General features: G+C 47.3%; 1 non-coding gene across 1 annotated transcript; it reads left to right on the top strand.

Annotated features, from left to right (window-relative positions):
* The first annotated feature begins 7,334 nt into the window (after nt 1-7,334).
* Nucleotides 7,335-7,453, top strand: LOC122548721. The gene has a single exon (XR_006311332.1). It is a non-coding gene; the product is annotated as a 5S ribosomal RNA (ribosomal RNA).
* Nucleotides 7,454-10,715: the final 3,262 nt, after the last annotated feature.

The raw sequence follows: 10,715 nt of genomic DNA, 5'->3' as shown, positions 1-10,715 counted from the left end.
AGACAATTCAACAAAACAGTTATTATTCTCATGCGCTGTCTCTCTCCAGTCCAGAAGAAAGAAACAATCAGCCCCTTTTGATTTTTAGAAGCCTCACTGTCTAAGACTTTACTCCAGCAGGAGATAACTCAAGCTTTTTACTCAGCAGCAAGCAGACATCTTCTCAATTAACTGAAAGCCAATCTAAAAGCCTTCCTGGGTATGTGTGAACCCTGACTCCATCCTCTCAGGATTCTTTTGTCACAAAAAAATCCTCACATAAAACTCAAAACCTGTTTGCCAACCTGAATGTAACATTTCAGCACAACTGTGAACACATCACTTTGTAACAGAAACAGCACAGAACACCTCTCTCAAAGGCACAGTATTGTTACACGGGTATCCCTATATTTCCCATGACTAAACCATCTACCCTGCTCACCACGGTGCAATTTAGCATAGGTCAATCCACAACACCCATGGGAGGAAATCGGAGAAACCAGAGGGGACCCACGCAGACGCAGGGAGAATGTGCAAACTCCTCACAGGCTGACGCCCAAGGCTGGAATCGAACCCAGGGCCCTGGCGCTGTGAGGCAGCGGTGAAATATTAAACTGTTGTCATGTAGAATAACCAGCTCCTATACATAGGAGCATGATAATGACCAGTTCAGCATTTATTTTGTGAGGTTCATGGAGGGATAAGTATTGATTGTGACACCAATGATGACTCTTGCTTTTCCTTGAAGTAGTGCCTCGGGATGTTTCAATCAGGTGGGACCTTCATTTAATGTCTCAGTCAGGAGAGGGTAACTCCAACCACACGGCACTCTCTCAGTCAGGAGAGGGTTCCTCCAACCACACGGCACTCTCTCAGTCAGGAGAGGGTAACTCCAACCACACGGCACTCTCTCAATCAGGAGAGGGAACGTCCAACCACATGGCACTCCCTCAGTCAGGAGAGGGTAACTCCAACCACACGGCACTCTCTCAGTCAGGAGAGGGTAACTCCAACCACACGGCACTCTCTCAGTCAGGAGAGGGTAACTCCAACCACACGGCACTCTCTCAGTCAGGAGAGGGTAACTCCAACCACACGGCACTCTCTCAGTCAGGAGAGGGTAACTCCAACCACACGGCACTCTCTCAGTCAGGAGAGGGTAACTCCAACCACACGGCACTCTCTCAGTCAGGAGAGGGTAACTCCAACCACACGGCACTCTCTCAGTCAGGAGAGGGTAACTCCAACCACACGGCACTCTCTCAGTCAGGAGAGGGTAACTCCAACCACACGGCACTCTCTCAGTCAGGAGAGGGTAACTCCAACCACACGGCACTCTCTCAGTCAGGAGAGGGTAACTCCAACCACACGGCACTCTCTCAGTCAGGAGAGGGTAACTCCAACCACACGGCACTCTCTCAGTCAGGAGAGGGTAACTCCAACCACACGGCACTCTCTCAGTCAGGAGAGGGTAACTCCAACCACACGGCACTCTCTCAGTCAGGAGAGGGTAACTCCAACCACACGGCACTCTCTCAGTCAGGAGAGGGTAACTCCAACCACACGGCACTCCCTCAGTCAGGAGAGGGTAACTCCAACCACACGGCACTCCCTCAGTCAGGAGTGGGTAACTCCAACCACACGGCACTCCCTCAGTCAGGAGAGGGTAACTCCAACCACACAGCACTCCCTCAGCTGGGGAGGGTAACTCCAACCACATGGCACTCCCTCAGTCAGGAGAGTGTAACTCCAACCACACGGCACTCCCTCAGTCAGGAGAATGTAACTCCAACCACACGGCACTCCCTCAGTCAGGAAGGGTAACTCCAACCACACGGCACTCCCTCAGTCAGGAGAGGGTAACTCCAACCACACGGCACTCCCTCAGTCAGGAGAAGTTACCTCCAACCACACGGCACTCCCTCAGTCAGGAGAGGGTAACTCCAGCCACACGGCACTCCCTCAGTCAGGAAGGGTAACTCCAACCACATGGCACTCCCTCAGTCAGGAGAGGGTAACTCCAACCACACGGCACTCCCTCAGTCAGGAGAGGGTAACTCCAACCACACAGCACTCCCTCAATCAGGAGAGGGTAACTCCAACCACACGGCACTCTCTCAGTCAGGAAGGGTAACTCCAACCACACGGCACTCCCTCAGATGGCGCTCCCTCAGTCAGGAGAGGGTAACTCCAACCACACGGCACTCCCTCAGTCAGGAGAGGGTAACTCCAACCACACAGCACTCCCTCAATCAGGAGAGGGTAACTCCAACCACACGGCACTCTCTCAGTCAGGAAGGGTAACTCCAACCACACGGCACTCTCTCAGTCAGGAGAGGGTAACTCCAACCACACGGCACTCTCTCAATCAGGAGAGGGTAACTCCAACCACATGGCACTCCCTCAGTCAGGAGAGGGTAACTCCAACCACATGGCACTCCCTCAGCTGGAGAGGGTAACTCCAACCACATGGCACTCCCTCAGCTGGAGAGGGTAACTCCAACCACACGGCACTCCCTCAGTTTGGTATTGGAGGAACAGCTTTTGTTTTTATATCTGAGCTCTCAAAGCTGGAAATTTGAGACTGAGGCGAGACAGTTACCGACTAAATCATGAAAAATACCCGAAAAGAACTGCAGATGCTGTATACAAAAACAGAAATTGCTGGAAAAGCTCAGTGGGTCCACCAGCATCGGCAAAGAGAAATCAGAGTTAACGTTTCGGTGTCAGGTGACTCTTCCTCAGAACTGGTCTGACCCGTAAAGGTCCACCTTGCCCAGGGGTATGGCACAGAGCCCAGCACAGCAGACCATTCAGACTGCCGCCATCCTGGATCTCCCCACTGCACAATTTTTAATTAGAAACTGTTGGCCCATCAAAGTGTCGAATATGCTTCTGCAAGGCCTTCCGTGAATCCCTACATTACAAGAGAAGTCCTACCTTTGATAGATACTTTGCTTCACCTTTGAAGCAGCAATTATCCACCAGGTCCTGAATCCCCTCCAGCCAGACCAGCAATCCACGCCGATCTACTGCACTCCAGCCAGACTCGCTAACTGAGACTTATAGCTCCTCAAGCAATGTAGGAACAGGAGTAGGCCATTCAATGTCTGATCTGTGGCTGAACCCATACACCTGTCCATATTGCTTCACAACGTTGCTGAACAGAAAACTATCCATCTCAGGTTTAAAATCAACAACTGATCCAGCATCTACTGCAATTTGTGGAAGAGAGTTCCCAACATCTACCATCCTTTGTATGTAGAAGTGCTTTCTAACATCTCTCTTGAACCGCCTGGTACTAATTCTCAGACTATGACCCCCTAATTCTTGAATCCTCTACCATTCTAAATAGCTTATCTTTATCGATCCTGTCTCTTCCTGTTGACCTTTTGAAGATTTCAATCAGATTAGCCCCCAACCTTTTAAATTCTAGAGACAACAGACATAATGTGTAAAATTTTTCCTCACAAATTAACCCCTGAGGTCTAGGTGTGATTCTGTGGAAGTTGGGTCACTATGGAGAACACATTTTTATGGATATGTTGAAGTTAGTCCAGAACTTTGGTAGAGGCTTCAATCTTCTCCTATCACACAGACTCGAAGGTATAAGAACAGGAGTAGGCCATTCAGCCCATTGAGCCCGCTCTGCTTATCTGCTGGTCAATCTGATAATATTCACCTGCAGTTCCCTAGTCTTTCCCCAGAACCCTTAGTTCCCTTATGGACTAAAAATCTGTCTATCTCAGCTTGGAATATATTTAATGACCCAGTCTCAACAGACCTCTGTGGTAAAGAATTCCACAGATCTACTACCCTCTGAGAGGAGAAATTCATCTTCAACTCCCCATCTTTGATATTCATCTCCTTATTCTGAGATGATGCCCTCTGGTCCTAGACTGTCCCACAAGGGGAAACAACCTCTCCACATCTACCCTGTCAAGTCAACTAGGAATCTGATATGATTCAATAAGGTCGCCTCTTATTCTTCAATATTCTAACAAGTACAGACCCAACCCCTCTGTTCTGACATCAGCCCAGTAACAACCTTCTAGGACTGTCTCTAATTATAACTTGCCTCAGATCAGAGCAGCTAAACTGTTCATGTATTCCAGCTGTGGTATGACCAGTGCCTTGTATAGTTTTAGCAAGACTTTCCTATTCTCATACTCCCTTTCCTTTGAAATAAAGACCAGCATTCCATTTGCCTTCACTACTCCTACTGAACCAGAATGCAAGCTTGGGGTCATTCATGGGCAAGGCTTCTGTTGTGGACCTTTCTGCAGTCTTTTTCCATTTGAATAATATTCAGCTCCTCTATTCTTCCTGTCAAAGTACTTAACCTCACATTTCCTGCTTGTATTTCATCTGCCAAGTGTCTTTTTGACTCTGTCACTTAGCTAATCAATATCCCTCTATAGACTGTGTCATTCTCACCACTTACTTCTCCATTTGTTTTTGTGTTATCTGCACACTTGGCTATAGCCCATTCACTTTCTTCATCCAAGTCATTAATATATAATGTACATAATTGTGGTCCCGACACTGATCCCTGTGGCATTCCGTGACATTCTGAAAGTGACTTCCTATCCCAACTCTCTGTCTTCTACTAATTAGCCAATTGTCTATCCATGCTGATAACAACCTTCAACCACATGGGCTCTCATCTTATTAAATAGCCTAATGTGTACTATTTTATCAACTGCCTTCTGAAAATCCAAATACATTAGATCTACTGTTTCCCCTTTATCTATCTTAGTTGTTAAATCCTCAAAGAATTCTAGTAAATTTCTCAAGCATAATTTCCCCCATTTTGACTTTGCCCAGTTATATGAAGTATTTCGAAGTGTTCTGCTATTACAACCTTTATAGTAAACTCAGATATTTTCTCAATAAAAGATGTTTTTTTTTGTTTTCTTTCCTTTTTAAATTAAGTGTTGCATTGACAGTTCTCCAATCTTCTGGAACTTTTCTGGAATCTAAAGATCCCTGGAAGCTTCCTGCACATTGTATGTTTATTCGTTCAATCTGATGCTATCCTTAACTTCCTTGAGTCACCATGATTCACTTATCTCCCTCCTAAAATCCATCTTTCTCACTGGAATGTAGATTAATTGTGGCTCATGAACTAGTTTCTTAAAGATCTGCCATTTCTCCTCACTCCTTTTTCCTGCTAAACCCCTTTCCTGGTCTACTCCAGCTAATTCCATCCTAATTCCTTTGTCATTACTCTTGTTTAAGCTTAGCCCAGTTCTTTCAGATGCAAGATCCTCCCTCACAAACTGAAGGGTAACTCCCACCAAGTTAAAGTCACCATTTTCAAGGGATCTTTACTCTGACACAATATTTTAGACCTGCATTGTTACACCAGATCCAAAACAGGCTGATTCCTGGTTGGAACCATGACATATTGTTCAGGAAACTGCCCAAGATACACTCTGTGAGTTCTTCCTTACTGGTACCTCTGCCAAATTGATTATCCCAATCTACATAAAGACTAAAGTCACTCAAGATTAATGGTGCTGCCTTTTTTACATGCCCCCATTATTTCCTGATTTATTTGCTGTTTTACCACAGAACAATTTGAGTGGGCCTGTAGACAACTCCTACCAGTGCCTTCTCCTTTTTATTTGTTACCTCAACACATACAGATTCAAAATCATCTGACCCAAGATCATTTCTCAAAACTATACTTATTCCATCTCATACCAGCAAGGCCATCCCACTGTCAATTCTGTTTCTGCCTGTCCATTCTAAAAGTCACAGATCCCTGAATATTTTCTTTTCACTTATGAACTGCTATCTTGTCCAGCACTTATTGCCCATCCCAAGTCCCCTTTGTGAAAGTGATGGTGAGCTGCCTCAGTCCACGTGCGGTGGGTTGACCCACAATAATGTTAAGGAGGGAACTCCAGGAGTTTGACCCAGTGACACCGAAGGAATGGCGATAAAGTTAGGGTTAGGTCAGTGAGTGGTTTGGAGAGGACCTTGCAGGTGGGTGGAGGGTGGTGTTCCCATGTATCTGCTGCCCTTGTCAATAGACAATAGGTGCAGGAGTTGGCCATTCTGCCCTTCCAGCCTGCACCACCATTCAATATGATCATGGCTGATCATCCTTAATCAGTATCCTGTTCCTGCCTTATCTCCATAACCCTTGATTCCACTATCCTTGAGAGCTCTACCCAACTCTTTCTTAAATGAACCCAGAGACTGGGCCTCCACTGCCCTCTGGGGAAGAGCATTCCACACAGCCACCACTCTCTGGGTGAAGAAGTTTCTCCTCATCTCTGTCCTAAATGGTCTACCCCGTATTTTTAAGCTGTGTCCTCTGTTTCGGCACTCACCCCGCAGCGGAAACATGTTGCCAGCCGCCAGAGTGTCCAATCCTTTGATCATCTTATATGTCTCAACCAGATCCCCTCTCAGTCTTCTAAACTCAAGGGTACACAAGCCCAGTCGCTCCAGTCTTTCAGTGTAAGGTAATCCCGCCATTCCAGGAATTGACCTCGTGAACCTACGCTGCATTCCCTCAATAGCCAGAATGTCTCTCCTCAAATTTGGAGGCCAGAACTGCACACAGTACTCCAGGTGTGGTCTCACCCGGGCCCTGTACAGCTGCAGAAGGACCTCTTTGCTTCTATACTCCATCCCTCTTGTTATGAAGGCCAGCATGCTATTAGCCTTCTTCACTACCTGCTGTACCTGCATGCTTACCTTCATTGAGTGGTGTACAAGAACCCCCAGATCTCTCTGTACTGCCCCTTTACCTAAATTGATTCCACTTAGGTGGTAATCTGCCTTCCTGTTCTTGCCACCAAAGTGGATAAGGATCCATTTATCCACGTGAAAGTGCATCTGCCATGCATCTGAGCACTCACCTAACTTGTCCAGGTCACCCTGTAATCTCCTAAGATCCTCATCACATTTCACCCTGCCACCCAGCTGATGAAATTTGCGAATGTTATTGCTAATACCATCTTGTATATCCTGAAGATAGATTGTAAAAAGCTGCGGTCCCAGTACTGATCCGTGCGGTACCCCACTGGTCAGTGCCTGGCATTCCGAAATGGAGGGGTGGAGGAGTGTGGAAGGATGAGAGAATGCAGGCTGCGGCCCTATGAAGCAGGGGGGGGGCTTGCAGTTGGCCTGTGTGGGGATGTGGGAGACTACAGGAGCCTGGTGGGCAAGGGCTGGCTGAAAGGCAGCTGGAGGGACGGAGGGAGGGAAGCACGCACGGAGGAGGAAGAGCAGAGAGAAAAGAGAAAAAAAAGCCAAAGGGGATAAAGAGAAAGAGCAAGGAAGAAAATGTGGCTGGCCAGCACGCCTTGTAGTAGGGAGAAAAGGCAGGGGCCAGTGCCTACGGCCATACTAGTCTGAAAACGGCCGATCTCGTCTGATCTCGGAAGCTAAGCAGACTCGGGCCTGGTTAGTACTTGGATGGGAGGCCGTCTGGGAATACCAGGTGCAGTAGGCTTTTTCCGCCAGCAGTGGCTGCTCAAGTCACCCCTCTGCACTTGTCTTGTGCCAGGGAATGGAGCGGCAGGTTATTTTTGCTGCTGCTGCTGTGCCTGGCATCAGTCTCCTGCAGGCACGAGACACGGAGGGGAGGAGAGCGGAGCGCTGCCAAAGTCAGCAAGAAAGGCGGAAAGAAAGGGATTGGGGCTGCACGCTGTCTGCGGGTGGCAGTCAGGGGAGGCGGACAATAGACAATAGGTGCAGGAGTTGGCCATTCTGCCCTTCCAGCCTGCACCACCATTCAATATGATCATGGCTGATCATCCTTAATCAGTATCCTGTTCCTGCCTTATCTCCATAACCCTTGATTCCACTATCCTTGAGAGCTCTATCCAACTCTTTCTTAAATGAATCCAGAGACTGGGCCTCCACTGCCCTCTGGGGCAGAGCATTCCACACAGCCACCACTCTCTGGGTGAAGAAGTTTCTCCTCATCTCTGTCCTAAATGGTCTACCCCGTATTTTTAAGCTGTGTCCTCTGTTTCGGCACTCACCCCGCAGCGGAAACATGTTGCCTGCCGCCAGGGTGTCCAATCCTTTGATCATCTTATATGTCTCAACCAGATCCCCTCTCAGTCTTCTAAACTCAAGGGTACACAAGCCCAGTCGCTCCAGTCTTTCAGTGTAAGGTAATCCCGCCATTCCAGGAATTGACCTCGTGAACCTATGCTGAACCTTCTGGATGGAAGTGGTTGTGGGTTTGGAAGGTGCTGTCTCAGGATCTTTGGTGAATTTCTGCAATATAACTTGTAGCTGTCACACACTACTGCTACTGAATATCAGTGGAGGAGGGAGTGGATGTTTAGTTCCCAGTTTTGATCTCCTTGTAACCATGTCCCCATATGGCGAATTGGTCTTACCTATTTATCTCAATTTGTCCCATTGATTCATCGGTTTTGTTCTGAGCCATTAATTGTGTCTTTTTGCCATGCTTTTCCCTCTTCCACTTGATTTGCTGCTGTTTTTCTATTTTGTGCACTCTGTCCCATCCTGTGTGATTTTGGGTACCTCTATCCAAAAAGCCTGCCCTGAATTGCTGCCTATCCTCTTGCTTTATGAGCCTACATTTCTCCTCTCTCAAACCCTGTCCCTTTCTCTAATTAGGTTCAATCCCTCTCTGCAGCTCTAGTTATTTGTCCCAGTTTGGTTTATGTGAAGCCCATCCCAGCAGAATTGCTTCCTTCCACCTAGTACTGGTGCCAGTGCCCCACAAACTGAAACCCAATCTTTGAACCATGCATTTAATGCGTGACTTTACTTGCCCTACACCAGTTTGACCCGGCTCAGGTAGCAATCCAGAGTTTATTAACTTGGAGGTTCTGATTTTGAACTCAGTTCTGAATTGTTCAAAATCTTTCAGTTGAACCTCCATTCTGGTCATATCTGTACAGCATGGAAACAGACCCTTTGGTCCACCTCATCCATGCTGAACAGATGTGATTAGATTAGATTCCCTACAGTGTGGAAACAGGCCCTTTGGCCCAACCAGTCCACACCGACCCGAAGAGCAACCCACCCCCCTCAGACTAATGCACTTAGCACTATGTGCAATTCTAGCACAGCCAATCCACCTGACCTGCACATCTTTGTGACTGTCGGAGGAAACCGCAGCACCTGGAGAAAACCTACGCAGACACAGGGAGAATGTGCAAACTCCACACAGACAGTCACCTGAGGTCCAGATCCTGTTGTAATTTGAGGTAGCCGTCTTCGCTGTCCACTACACCTCCAATTTTGGTGTCAGCTACAAACTTACCCAAGGCTGGAATCGAACCTGGGACCCTGGTGCTGTGAGGCAGCAGTGCTAACCACTGAGCCACCGTGCCACCCATATCCTAAATTAATCTAATCCCATTTGCCAGCACTTGGTCCATATCCCTCTAAGCCCTTCCTATTCATAGACCCCTCCAGATGCCTTTTAAACGCTGTAATTGTACCAGCCTCCACCACTTCCTCTGGCAGCTCATTCTATACATGCAATTTAGACCCATGCCCTCTAGTTTTGAACTCCCCTACCCTAGGGAGAAAGATCTTGGATATTAATGCCCCTCATGACTTTATAAAGGTCTATAAGATCAGTCCTCATTCTCCGACGCTCCAGGGAAAATAGCCCCAGATTATTCAGCCTCTCAGTGCAGCTCAAAACCTCCAAACACGGCAACGTCCTTGTGAATCCTTTTTGAGCCTTTTCTCGTTTAACAACATCTTTCCTACAACAGGGAGACCAGAATTGAATGCATTATTCTAAATGTGGCCTCATCATTGTCCTGTACAATCCTATCAATGTTATTGGTACCAAGGTGATTGATGAAGCTGGGTTCCTTTCCTCCCAGTCCAACTTCTTCTTCAGTCCCAGAGGAGATGTCTTTAATCCTGGCAACACAGCCCTCAGGCCTCTAACTTAGGTTTGCACAGAACAGTATCTGTCCCTCTGACTATACTGTCCACCAACACAACTACACTCCAATTTCCAACCCCTACTTGAATGACTCCATGGTGCTGTGGTCAGTTTGCTCATCTTCCCTGTAGGCCCAGGTATAAATTGGATAATTGCAGAGATGGGAGGAGCTCTTCATATTTAACTCCCTGGGTCCTCAGACCTGCCTGATCTACGGTCACACCCTCCTGTCCTCAATCACAGCCCAATTTTGAATGATGTAGTCAAAGGGGTGTGACTATCCTCTGGAGCAAAGTGTGGAGGTAATGTTCCCTTTCCCTGATGCGGTGCAATGTCTGCAGCTCAGACTCCAGTTCCTCAACTCAGACCCACAATTCCTTGTACTGCAGACATTTAATACACACGTGTTCACCATGGAACACCTTGGTGCCCAGCAACTCCCACATGTTGCAGCGACATCGCATCACCTGTCCCGCCATCTCTATTGTATTTGATTTAACTTGTAAACTAATTATTCCAGAATCCCTGTTCTTTACCATGAAGATAACTTTTCACTTCTATCAAGTAAATTAAAAATCACCAGCATCAATCTTTCGGAAAAGAAAAAAAGAGAAGGAAAACACTGGAGACCAAAGACAAACTGAAGATCTGATTTTCCTTTAAAGATGAGAAATATTCACCAGTCTACTCACCAATCAGCATTTTCCCTTGCCCTTGGTTTGTGATGTCTCTCTGCCCCTGGTCTCACTGCACAGCGGCCTCATGATCACTACCTTTGAAAATCTCCCACTCACCCCTCGCTCTGCAGACTTTATTTCCTCCC

This window comes from Chiloscyllium plagiosum, chromosome 3 (genome assembly GCF_004010195.1).
Source record: "Chiloscyllium plagiosum isolate BGI_BamShark_2017 chromosome 3, ASM401019v2, whole genome shotgun sequence".
Taxonomy (NCBI): domain Eukaryota; kingdom Metazoa; phylum Chordata; class Chondrichthyes; order Orectolobiformes; family Hemiscylliidae; genus Chiloscyllium; species Chiloscyllium plagiosum.
This window is presented reverse-complemented; position numbering and strand designations above follow the sequence as displayed.